Source organism: Odocoileus virginianus, chromosome 12 (assembly GCF_023699985.2).
Source record: "Odocoileus virginianus isolate 20LAN1187 ecotype Illinois chromosome 12, Ovbor_1.2, whole genome shotgun sequence".
NCBI classification, from domain to species: Eukaryota; Metazoa; Chordata; class Mammalia; order Artiodactyla; family Cervidae; genus Odocoileus; species Odocoileus virginianus.
The window spans coordinates 14,135,584-14,149,385 of record NC_069685.1 but is presented as its reverse complement, the minus strand read 5'-3'; the positions used below and the strand labels follow the sequence as shown (position 1 = coordinate 14,149,385).

Sequence of the window (13,802 nt, the reverse complement as noted above, 5' to 3'; positions counted from 1 at the left end):
TCCTGCCCATGCGTCTACCAGTCTTCTTGCCAAACCGGAGAACATGGACAGGGAAGGGGCACAATAGAGTTTCAACGTGAAACCTCCCAATGTACATGTTTACAGCTCACTATTTTCACTATTGCCTATAACCTGACATCTGTCACAGAGATATTGATCGGCACCTGTAAAGAGTCACACGGCTCTGAAGAATCTGCCTCAAGTCTATGGCATCTGAGAGGAGAATTTTCCAAAAGCTTGAAATATAAACCTTCTGCAGAACCACTTCTAACTCCCAGTTTATCTTTACAACTCCCTTCCCTATTCAGTTCTAACAAGCATTCCCAGAGCACCTACTATTTGCTAGGAATTGTGCTAAATTCTGGGAACTAAGAGGTGAAGAAGGAGTAAAATTTGTCTTCAGAGAGCACATCATTCACTAGATTTAGACTTGACTTTTCTAAACCTAGCCTCTCAATTTCTGTCTTTACTACTCAATTCACTTGAACATTACATTTATTGTCTTGTACACAGAGGGTACAGGCGCAACACAGGGATGAGCATAAAATGTAGTTGAAAGGACAGGGTAAGGATACAAACAGGCATAAAACAAGTAGAGAGATTAAGCTGACGTGCCATGAAAATCAAGAGACGAGAAATCAAATCTAGTTGGAAGGATCAGAAAAATCTTCACGAAGGAGGTGCTGTTTGATATGTGAGAGATTTCAGGAAACAAGGTTGGCACAGATTCCACAAGGAGGCCTTTCAGTACGTGGTGCATGGAGAAAGCCTTACCCATCAGAGCAGTTCACCTCACCCCCTCCCAGGAGTTGTTGTTTAGTCGCTCAGTCGTGCCCAGCTCTTTGTGACAACATGGGCTGCAGCACACCAGGCTTCCCTGTCCATCACCATCTCCTGGAGTTTGCTCAAACTCATGTCCATCGAGTCAGTGATGCCATCCAGCCGTCTCATCCACTGTCCTCCCCTTCTCCTCTCGCCTTCAATCTTTCCCAGCATCAAGGTCTTTACCAATGAGTCAGCTCTTTGCATCAGGCGGCCAGGGTATTGGAGTTTCAGCCTCAGTATCAGTCCCTCCAATGAATATTCAGGATTGGTTTCCTTTAGGATGGACTGGTTGCATCTCCTTGCAGGGACTCTCAAGAGTCTTCTCCAGCACTCTGAGGAGACCACGCCTCCCCAGCACCATGAACCAGCCTCAGTTGTACCACTTAGTGCCTTGAATTTGTTTATCTGTGTATCTCCCTCACTGGGAGGGGACTACTCTGCAGCTGAGCTGCACAAACTTGTCTTTGCAGTGGCTTCTCACTGCAGAACGCAGGCCTTCGGCACGCGGGCTTCAGTAGCTGCAGCTCCCGGGCTCTACAGAACAGGCTCAATAGCTGTGGCCCGCCGGGTTTAGCTGCTCCATGGCACGCGGGATCCTCCAGGACCAGGGATTGACCCCACGTCTCCTGCACCGCAGACAGACCCCCACCACTGAGCCACCAGGAAAGCTCACATTTATTTATTTTTAAATAAGGTTACATCCAACTGGAGCCTCTCCCTACACTTGCTGAAAAATCTCTCAGTTTTTAGGGTCTGCTTCACCTCTCTTGGACCTTCCGCTTAGAAGGGGGTTTACTTAGCCCTGAGACATCCCTGACCCACGGTTCTCTCAGCACTTCTGTGTTCCTCGCAAGGTCATCGGGAACTTTAGACCCGCATGTAGCACATGAAGGTCATGAGAAACCATGGCCCATCCATCTAGAACCTTCCTCTGTCAAGGCTTTCTAACATGTCCCCCTAGTGTGGAACTTCTCTGAGAGGGGCCTTGTTGGGGGGTTCTTCGGAAAATGTATCTACTCCCTCCCTTGAAGATTAACCTCTAAGGGAGGAGCAGGACAATCACATGTGTATTCCTTCCCTTTTCTCATCTCCTGCCCTTTCTCCCTTCCTCATTTTGTACTTTGCTACCCTGAGGCTCCTATCTCATAGCCTCCTCTTTTTCTGCTAGCACTTGTATTTCCCTTTCTTGGAACAATAATGCCAGGGAAGATACAGAGAAAGACTTTGAGTTACCATGAAGAGTAAATTCATATGGTTATTTCCAAAACCTCATCCCATGTTACACAAATTGATGAATGAATGTGTATATGCTAATGCATGTGTGTGTGTGTGTGTGTGTGTGTGTGTGTGTGTGTGAGATCACTAACTTTTTGAAGATTTTAGAAATTCCAGAGTAACTTTTTCATGTACACTCGAGTATTGGTTTCTATAACATATTCCAGCAAAGCATAAAGTTACAGATATTTTTCTTTGTAAATAGAATATAAGCTTCTCACGCAGAACGCATTGCAATATTCTCTAAGGTAAAAGCCGAGAAATCATTATAGATAACTCAAAAGTGCTCTTCCTTTGAAACACAGCACTTGTGGGCAAATAGGATCGTTTGAAACCTTAGGAAAAGGTGAGGAAATTCATCAGTGTGAAAAGACAACCATTTTATTTGGTCTAAAATGAAGTAACATTTTATAAGGCTGAATTTCATTTTCCTGAAAGTTATAATGAAAACAAATGATTGACTCATTTTATGTTTTCTATAACATAAAAATAAAAACCTCCCTGAGTTAGCCTTTTCTGGTTTTGTAATGGAAAGCTTCAGCTGAGAGTAGACTTGCATGTTTTATTTAAAAACAAAAGCAAACAAACAAAAAACATCTTGATAGGGTACTCAGATGTGATTGGAAGCAGAGAGCCAGGAAACACCACTATTTTAGAACTATGAACATTTTATCAAGTTCTCCAAATAGAAGCTTAACTTCAACCATGTGATTAGATTGCTTTTGATTTGGGGGAAACAAGGTACTCTGGTGGATTTCGATAAAGTGGTGGTAATCCACTGGTGGTAATAATAAAGCCAAAAAGAATATTATTCTACAATGGGACATTCAAAATAGAGAGGAAGCAAACAGCTCTACATAACAATGAAAAAGGTCATCTTCATTCCAAGCCCTAGTACATCTCTGAAGAGGATTATGTTTCCTGGAGGTTAGCTTTGAACTGGAGGTGAGGAGTGGCAGATGAGAGAAACTAGATCTGTCTCTTGTTGGACTCAGAAGACTTTGGGGCGACTGAACTCCAGGCAGGAAGCTCAAGACCAAAGGCACTTTTCGTTCACGGATGCCGAGTGCCCTCTGCCCCATGTTGGTCTGCCATGTCACCTCCCCTGTCCACCCAATTCTGTCCCTATGCCCACATCCCAGCTCCCCCCATAGAAGGATGTGGCCTTCACACTTTAGAGGAAGTCCTAAGAAGTCTCCTGTTCTTTGCTTGTTCTTTATCCGTTGTCATTCCTTTCTGCGTCCATCGTGTGTCGTGAACTCTAAACACCAGAGCAGGATCTTAGCTGAGCCTGGGTGACTCCGTCCTGTCTCCGGGTGGATCCGAAGACAGCAACAGTGCGGAAAAGCCAGAAGATACAGAGAAAGAACTTGAGTTACCATGAAGAGAACCAGAAGATGATTGGTTGAAGGGATTCGCTAAACGAGAACAAATTGGTAGAACAGATAAGCATTCTTTGGATCAAAAAATACTAGACTTTGAAATATCAAGTGGGATACCAGCTCCAGCTATTCTTTTTTAAATTTTTTTCATTGAAGTATAGAGTTGATGTGCAATATTATATGTTACAGGCACACAGTATAGTGATTCATAATTTTTAAAGGTTATACACCCTTTATCATTATTATAAAATATTGGCTATATTCCCTGTGTTGTACAATATATGTCTGTAGTTCATTTTATACCTAATAGCTGGTCCCTCTATAATGCCCCTCCTCCCCTTTCTCTCCCCACGGATAACCACCAGTGTGCTAAGTCTATGAGTCTGCTTCTTTGTGCTATAGTCACTTGTTTGCTGTATTTTTTTAAATTCCACACATCTTAATTGCAAAGCAGTGTGATCCTAGAAGCTGGAGAAGCCACATGCATTTGGGTGATATTTAAAATAAGCAGAGGTGCACGCAGCAGATGTGAAATACTAGGAATGCATAGTGCTGGCCTGCGTGATGGGTCCCCTCTCTGCACCTCTCATGTTTCTCTACCAGAGAAACCATCTAGGACCTCTGCTTCTTGGATCCTAGTCAGCTTATACTGGACAATAAGGAGTGGAGGGGTGAAGAAAACTTGGGGGATTCCGCCATTCAGAATCACAATTTTGCTCTCTTCTGATCTGAATCCTTCTCTTTGAACATTAATACTTCTCAGCAACTTTCATTCACTGTCTATGCTTCTTTTTGAGGTTCCTCTTTGTCCTCCTACCACCAATTGATCTTCTGCATTCTCAGTCCGAATTGCAAAGGATAGCATCAGATCAACTGAGGCAATTAATCTCTCTGCTATTAAGACAGACCAGCAGACTACTTGGTATATTGCTGATGTATGGTTAGACTAGTCTTCCATCAGGTATCCATGCTTCTCCAGAGCATATAAGGGGCAACCTAGCATCATTTCCAAGAGCAGGGAACCGTGGACTAGGGAAATTGGGCACCAGGCTAGTAAAGATCCTTAATGGAACAAATGCACATTCAAGGATATGAGAAAATGACTTTGGTGAAAACATACACACATACAGTAAAATACATTTCTATTAAAGGTCATGAAATCAAAGAAAGCGGTTCAAGTACCTGTCATCACTACTGACCACACTTACGGATGGGGTTAAGCCAACCTGGCAACAAGAAAGTCAAATCTCTTACTGTTCAGGTCAAATTCCTATTATGTTGTTCATTGTTGAGCTTTGTCTTTCTGAAATAAGAAAAACACTGGCCAGTTTTTGTTCTGTTTTTTATAATGAAGCATGCAGTTGTGGCTTTTACTAGTTTCGAAAGAGAAAGCATCCTACATGGAATAGCAAAGCACAGTATGATGGTCCCCTGATAGTCTATATTCCAGGGAGGCTGCCATTTATTTATCCAAGTATTGATAAAAGGCTAAATTTTTATTATGCACAAACCAATTTAAACTGTTCTTAAATGAATAAACAAGAAAAGTCATCTCTGCTTGTACAACTACAAAATTATATGGTTTTCAGCAATTTCTGAATGTTTCTTTCAAATTCCCTTGGAACACAGCTATTTTTATATTACCTATGTGTAGGTATCCCCCCCACCACCACCCCAGGAATCTGAGGAATAAAATTCAAGGCAAGTTTTGACTTCCTTCTATCCCAGTGTCAGACAATACCCTCAATCAAAATGGCTAACTGGCGAAAGAGGTTCAAAATCAATACTGCAGGGACCTATTTCATCAAGTGCCTGGTTCCCAGCCACTGAATTTCTCCTCTCCTTGCAGCTGGAGCCACTTGACACCTTTGTGTAGACTTGGCCATTTCTCTTCCAGAGGCCTTCGGTGAGAAGGGTTCAAGGACAGCCACACCACACGGGAGAGGCCAGCTTCAAGACACATACTGTTCATCCTTCTCAGAGCTTGTGTCTGGGGCTCCTGCAGGGTTTTCCCAGTTTCTAAAACCTAGAATGAAAAACGGCTTTCTGAAAATCAGCTCTGTGATTTGGAAACAGGCCATGGAACTTTTCAAGGACTTCTCTTCCATTTTTTGATATCAATATGTCTTACCGAGATATCCAGGGCTACTTGCTGTCTTCAAGGTTCTTAATTACAGTCTGATCAATGTCGTAGAGCAGAGTGGCATCCTATGGACTAGAGAGATGGCTAAGCAGCCCAGGAACCAAATCAGGGGCCAGCAAATTATAGCCTGAAGGGAAAATCTGCCCTGCAGCATGTTTCTGTAAAGCTTCTAGCTAAGAGTAGTTTTCACTTTGTTGAGTTGAGTAAAAAAATAAAAAGAGGAAGAAGAACATGCAACAGAAACTTTGTGTGGTCCACAAAGCCTAAAATATTTACTGTTTGGCCCTTTACAGGAAAAGTTAGCCAATCTCTGAACTAAATGACCCCACAGAGCCAGAGAGTTGATGCAGATGGTTGTCCATTGCTCCCCTCTGCTAGTTAAAAAAGAAACTGCATCTATGGTCTCTTGGTTAGTAGCTAAGTTGTGTCTGACTCTTTGCGACCCATGGACTGTAGCCTGCCAGGCTCCTCTGTCCATGGGATTTCCCAGGCAGGAATACTGGAGTGGGTTGCCATTTCCTTCTCCAGGGAATATTCCTGACCTAGGGATCAAACCCATGTCTTCTACATTGGCAGGCAGATTCTTTACCACCAGGCAAACCCTTGGTCTCTGGTATTTAATTTCAAAAAAGCATTTGCCAACTTGACAATTTCACATCAGGCATCAGGATCTGTGTGCACTGGCTTCAGAAAATCAACCCCATATGGAAAAGCAGCTTTCATTGGAATCATCCTCTCATTAAGTTTCTGATAATCCATTAATATTGTTCTCAAGACCCATCAATCTTCTCACTGGTCAAACAGGAGAGCTTAATGAGGATGCGGGAGGGGGAGTTGGGGAATGTAATAGGAATTATAATCCCCGCCTTACTAGAGGGTTTGATATTAACACTCATCTCTACAACTCCTCCAGGGGTGTGTGGTATTGCTTTAAGTTAACTAACGTGACGCTATCTGAGAACAGAAGCTTCCCCTTGCTCATCTAGAGCCTTCATTCCACAAGTCCAGGAGCCAGCATGTAGTTGTTGATGAGGACCTCTATTCCAACTATACATATGGGAACTGGGACAGTAATCACAGAATGAATCACGGGGAGGTCCCTGCTGACCCACTGTTGCTGCTGCTGCTGCTAAGTCGCTTCAGTCGTGTCCGACCCTGTGCAAACCAAAGATGGCAGCCCACCAGGCTCCCCCGTCCCTAGGATTCTCCAGGCAAGAACACTGGAGTGGGTTGACATTTCCTTCTCCAATGCATGAAAGTGAAAAGTCAAAGTGAAGTCACTCAGTTGTGTCTGACTCTTAGCGACCCCATGGACCGCAGCCCACCAGGCTCCTCCGTCCATGGGATTTTCCAGGCAAGAGGACTGGAGTGGGGTGCCATTGCCTTCTCTGGACCCACTGTTGAGGTAAACCCAAGCCAAGTCTCCATGTAGACTCCATAACCTCAGGAAGTCCCCTCTGAGTAGGGGACCACACTGGTATTTCTGGGTGCTGAGGAATTATCATTAGCCACAGCTCATGTCAAACTCCACAGAGATCTGGGTAGTTCCCTTCTCCTGGACACAACCATTTTCTTGACAGATGACTGCAAGAATATGTCAGACTGTCCTTTTTAGTGGAATAGAAAGAAGATGAGCAGTGCTCGTGGCACTGTCACAGAGTACCTGCGTCATGGGCTGTGGGTCTATAAACCAGTAAAGGGTGAGAATTACTCAGGTCACCTAGAATTTTGTTTTGTTTTGGTGTCAGTTTACCCAGACCAAGGAGGATTATAATAGGCCTACACATTTCTTTCAGTCTCAGGCACATCTTGTACCATTTACCGCTGCCAAACATCAGTGACATTCAAAATCCAAGATCATTGTTCCAGCTCTGCTGCCTGTTATGGTGACCACAGCCAGTTTGCCTCCGTCTTTGGTCCTGCCTCGGACTTTGCCTCCTGGGACCCCGTCACCTCCAGAGAAATCAGGGAGCCATTACCCTCAGATGATGGTCACTCTGGCACTTCTCAAGGTATTTCTTTTTAAAAACTTTTATTGGACTATAGCTGTTTTATGATGTTGCATTCATTTCTTCTGTACAGCAAAATGACTCAATTATACACACACACACAAACTATATATATGTATGTGTGTATACACACACACACATATTCTTTTTCATATTCTTTTCGATTATGGTTTGTCACAGGATGTTGACTAGAGTTCCCTGTGTTATACAGTAGGACCTTGTTGTTTATCCATCATCTGCAGCAACATGAACAGATCTAGAGATTTTCTTACCAAGTGAAGCACATCAGAAAGACAAACATCCTATGACATCACTTATATGTGGAATCTAAGATACAATCCAAATCAACCTATCTACAAAACAAAAGCATACTCACAGACCTAGGGAAGAGACTTGTGGTTGCTGGGGGGAGGTGGGTAGGGAAGGGATGGAATGGGAGTTTCAGATTAGCAGATATATATATATATATATATATATTTCTTGATGAAGGTAGTGCCTCACTGAAGGAATGGTACTTTAGTCTCGCTTGGGGGACATGACTAGATGTAGATGTGTGATTTACACATTGTAAAGATACCCCAATATTTCCTTATCTTTATATCCATTTCTCTACATCATCCCAAGAAATTTCTGGCATCACAGCTTAAGCATTGGCTAGGGCTGTGGGTATGGCTATGAGTATGATAGCTATTGGCTACCATCCCCACATTTCTATCAAATGTGCTGAGCTGCTCAAGTGAGCATATTGAACTCAGAATCTCTGGCAAGTACACCCAATGCAAAATAATCAACCTAATCTAAAATTAAGCTTCTCTCTTCTTGGTCTGACATCCTCAGAAATCACTTCCACACAGATTGCAGGTTTTTGCCATCGCAAATGAGCAAAATCCTGTGATTCTTTCTGTTGTATAAACCTTTCTCTCCAGCTTTGACTGTGTCTGCCATCACACCGGCAGGCTGGGGCTGGATTCTAGCTCAGGCTCTGAAGGCAGTGCAGGGGTATAGGGCTGGGGGAGGGCTGGCATTCCTACCCACTGAACTTGCTTGCGTGAAGACATCACAAAGACTTCTGGCAAGAAAGACGCAGCCTCAGTGAAATGGGAAGCAGGTTTGCTTCTGCTTTCCAGGAATACTTGGTAGGATGTGGGCTTTTCAGGTATTCAGAGTCATAAGATCTACCAAATTCTCTATTTCAGTTTTATTGGTCCCATTCTTTTCCCCAAATGCCTTGTTCTCATGAGACATGAAGTCTGTGAATCCACCCTGCACGTATATGGCTGTTTCTAACTTTTGGCCTTAACTTTTGGGCAGTTCAATAGTTACAAAACAAAGGAGACTCCTGCAGGTAGCCATGGAAGTTCTCTGATACTCTGACCATACCTTAAGCAGAACACTTTAAATCTTATTTTATAATTTCCTTCAGGGTAAGTAGATGGGGAATAATAGAAACAGTGGCAGATTTTCTTATCTTGGGCTCCAAAATCACTGCAGATGGTGACTGCAGCCATGAACTTAAAAGATGCTGGCTCTTTAGAAGAAAAGCAATGATGAACCTAGACAGTGTATTAAAAAGCCGAGACATCACTTTGCCAACAAAGGTCCATAGTCAAAGCTATGATTTTTCAGGTAGTCATACATGGTTGTGAGAGTTGGACCATAAAGAAGGCTGAGTGCTGGAGAATTGATGCTTTTGAATTGTTGTGCTGGAGAAGACTCTTGAGAGCCCCTTCAAGGAGATCAAACCAGTCAATCCTAAAGGAAATCAACCCTGAATATTCATTGGAAGGACTGATGCTGAAGCTGAAGTTCTAATACTTTGGCCACCTGATGCAAAGAGCTGACTCACTGGAAAAGACCCTGATGCTAGAAATGATTGAAGGCAGGAGAAGTGGGCAACAGAGGATAAAATGGTTGGATGGCATCATCAACTCAATGGACATGAGTTTGAGCAAACTCTGGGAGACAGTGAAGGACAGGGAAGCCTGGCGTGCTGCAGTCCATGGGGTCACAAAGAGTCAGACATGACTTAGTGACAGAACAACAACTTTACATTCTATGGAACCCATAGAAGAATCCACTACATGTACCCACAACATTCCTTACATCCCTTTTTTCCCCATAATGACTAGCATCACTTAAGCCACCAAAACCCTGACATTGATAAGCCTCTTATTCTACAAAACCCCAGGTGATGACTGAAGTTAATACATTACCAGTATGCACCAGTGTCTATCTCATGATACCAGTAGAATCTTAGCTGCCTTAATTTCCAACTGGTGAGCTAACCAACCTAAGAATCTCATTTTTTGAGAGTCTGTTGCTTACAATCACGATAGCCAGTAATTACCCTGTGAGGGTTCAATTATAGAGAACAAAACTTACTCTAGATTGTGTTAGCAGAAAGGCATTTGTTTTATAGAGTATTAAATGGCTTATAAAATTGTTTATAAACCAAAGGGAATTTAGTCTGATCATTCAGATAAAAAACTCTTAGGTCATAATGTAGAACTGCTGTTGCCCTGGCCATAATCAGGAAGCCTGATGAAGCAAGAAGTCATGATAACAGCTGCTAGCTCAAGATCAAGTCACTTCCACTTCAGTCTACACCAGCAAAAAAAGGAGACTCATGTCTCATTCCCTCCACTCTTATTTCAGTTCTGGATTTTAGTCTTCTGTAAAAGTATATGGTTGGCAGAGAATAAACCACATCCAGAAATGTGGGATATATAGATTTTAGCTCACCAGCCTCCAGAATATAGGAAGCCACACTAGGAAGACGTGGAGTTGGTTCTGAAAAAGCCAGTCTGCAAAACCCATTTCAGTACGTTTTCAGGGGTCGGGGGGGTGGGGGTGGGGTCCTGTGATTAGAACTCTGCTACCTGATGATGGGGCCTCCTGATGTCAACCTGCCTGTTTTCCCACATTCTGTATATTGACTGCTCCTATATAGTCTCCTTCCTCAGTGATCAATGCAAAGAAATAGAAGAAAACAATAGAATGGGAAAGACTAAAGACCTCTTCAAGAAAATTAGAGACACAAAGGGAACATTTTATGAAAAGATGGGCACAATTAAGGACAGAAATGTAAAAACAGGAGCAAAAGATATTAAGAGGTGGCAAGAATACACAAAAGAACTATACAAAAAAAAATCTTCATGACCCAGATAACCATAATGGTGTGATCACTCACCTAGAATCAGACATGCTGGAAGGTGAAGTCAAGTGGGCCCTAGGAAGCATCACTACAAACAAAGCTAGTGGAGGTGATGGAATTCCAGTTGAGCTATTTCAAATCCTAAAAGATAATTCTGGGAAAGTGCTGCACTCAATATGCCAGCAAATTTGGAAAACTCAGCAGTGGCCACAGGACTGGAAAAGATCAGTTTTCATTTCAATCCCAAAGAAAGCCAATGTCAAAGAATGTTCAAACTATTGCACAACTGCACTCATCTCACACGCTTGCAAAGTAATGATCAAAATTCTCCAAGCCATGCTTCAACAGTACGTGAATCGTGAACTTCCAGATGTTCAAGCTGGAGTTAGAAAAGGCAGAGGAACCAGAGATAAAATTGCCAACACCCATTGGATCATCAAAAAAACAAGAGAGTTCCAGAAAAAACATCTATTTCTGCTTTCTTGATTATGCCAAAGCCTTTGACTGTGTGGATCACAACAAACTGTGGAAAACTCTTAAAGAGATGGGAATACCAGATCACCTTCCCTGCCTCCTGAGAAATCTGTATGCAGGTCAGGAAGCAACAGTTAGAACTGGACATGGAACAACAGAGTGGTTCCAAATCGGGAAAGGAGTACGTCAAGGCTGTATATTGTCACCCTGTTTATTTAACTTATATGCAGAGAACATCATGAGAAACGCTGGGCTGGAAGAAACACAAGCTGGAATCAAGATTGCCAGGAGAAACATCAATTACCTCAGATATGCAGATGACAGCACCCTTATGGCAGAAAGTGAAGAAGAACTAAAGAGCCTCCTGATGAAAGTGAAAGAGGAGAGTGAAAAAGTTGGCTTAAAACTCAACATTCAGAAAACTAAGATCATGGCATCTGGTCCCATCACTTCATGGCAAATAAATCTGGGGAAACAATGGAAACAGTGACAGACTTTATTTATTTTGGGGGGCTCTAAAATCACTGCAGATGGTGACTGCAGCCATAAAATTAAAAGACTTTTGTTCCTTGGAAGAAAAGCTATGACCAACCTAGACAGCCTATTAAAAAGCAGAAACATTGCTTTGCCAACTAAGGTCCGTCTAGTCAAAGCAGTGGTTTTTCCAGTAGTCATGTATGGATGTGAGAGTTGGACTATAAAGAAATTAGAGCACCGAAGATGTGATGCTTTTGAACTGCATTGTTGGAGAAGAATCTTGAGAGTCCCTTGGACTGCAAGAAGATCCAAACAGTCCATCCTAAAGGATATCAGTCCTGAATATTCATTGGAAGGACTGATGCTGAAGCTGAAACTCCAATACTTTGGTCACCTTATATGAAGAACTGACTCCTTGGAAAAGACCCTGATGCTGGGAAAGATTGAAGGCGGGAGGAGAGGGGGACAACAGAGGATGAGATGGTTGGATGGCATCACTGATTCGGTAGACATGAATTTGATGAAGCTCCAGGAGCTGGTGGTGGACAGGGACGCCTGGCGTGCTGCAGTCCTTGCGGTCTGACTCACCAAGAGTCGGACATGACTGAGCACTGAACTGAGACTGCTCCTCTCCCTCCGTGTGTGCCCAGTTGTGTCTGACTCTTTGTGACTCCGTGGACTGTACCCCGAGAGGCTCCGCTTTCCATGGAATTTTCCAGGCAAGAGTACTGGAATGTGTTGCCATTTCCTACTTCAGGGGATCTTCTTGACCCAGGGATTGAACCTGCCTGTCTTGCATCTCTTGCATTGGAAGGTGAATTATCCACCACTAGTGCCATCAGGATAGTTCATTTCCATCTGTTAGACAAATCTCCTCCTATTTGATATTAAAACTGCCCCTTGATATGAACCACTTTCCTAGACTGTTATTGCCTGCTTCTCCTTATTTTAGTCTTTTCATGCAGTTTTTTGCTTACTAGCTTGGCCTTTTCCTTCCCTTACTGCTTGCTGCCTTCTTCATTGCATCCACCAAAAAGACTCTACCAACATTCCCAATCCCAATGCAGGCAATTTGGACATGTTGCAGCCAATCTCATGACATACTGACAAAGACTTTATAATGTCATCGCTTTGGATCACTATTCCAAATTCTTAAAGAGGTCCATGTCATCTCTTAGGAACATAACAATATTAGCATCTATCAAGTTCAGATCTAGAAACTAAATACTTTCTTACATCTTCCTTTTAAATCAGGTGCATATACAAGACTGTATACTTTTTCTGATTCAAATATTTCCTCTTTTCCCAAAAGAGCATTTATTATGCTGGTCAGTCATCCACTGGTAACCAGATTTACCCTAACGAGCTCATCTCTTTTCTTCCAAACACATTGACTCTGGAGGCTTTATGTTTGAACTTAAGATTTTTCTGAAGAATCTAGTGCAAAATAAATTATGTAGCTTCTTTCTACACATAATTAGATTTCATAAAGTTTTTTTTTCTGTCAGTGATCACATAAAAATCACTCTTCCCCTCACTAGTCCATGACCTTTCTGTACAAGTCACAGCAGAATTTAAAAGCCCATTGAAAATGGTAGCTTTGTCCAACTATGTCAAATCTTCCTAATTACTGGTCTATTACAGAATTTTATTCCTAATCTTGCACATAGTTTATATCACATTTAATATACTATGATAAAGGAGCTCTGTTTTATCTCCATTTGAGATTTTTGTTGAATTATTACATGTGCCACCAATAATATAGAAATTTGGTTCTAAAACAATCATTGTATATTTCTTGGAGATGACATATCCAGCATGTAGTTCCAAGGTTTCTATCTTTGATGAGTTAGGAAGTTGGTTTTGTGGAAATGTGTCTGACACATCTGATTCTAAAAACATATTGTGGATTGCTCCAAGGGTAGCCTTCAGAAATTACATAATTTTCACACATTATTAATATCACTTGGATTTTCTCTTGCCATGCTGCTTTAGAACTCAACACATTGTCTCCCCCGCCCCACTATCTCCATCACCCCTAAGTCTTTCTTTTTTCTTTTAAG

At 42.3% G+C, this 13,802-nt stretch overlaps 1 long non-coding RNA gene across 4 annotated transcripts in view; it reads right to left on the bottom strand.

Annotated features, from left to right (window-relative positions):
• Positions 1-477: 477 nt before the first annotated feature.
• The window catches only part of LOC110149318 (uncharacterized), a 246,331-nt gene continuing 233,006 nt past the window's right edge, over positions 478-13,802 (bottom strand). For 3 of the 4 annotated variants that reach the window (XR_011490612.1, XR_011490613.1, XR_011490614.1), the window contains one exon: positions 478-5,508. This is a non-coding gene — a long non-coding RNA (uncharacterized lncRNA). The remainder of the gene's footprint in view (positions 5,509-13,802) is intronic. The other variant, XR_011490615.1, reaches the window with a different exon arrangement.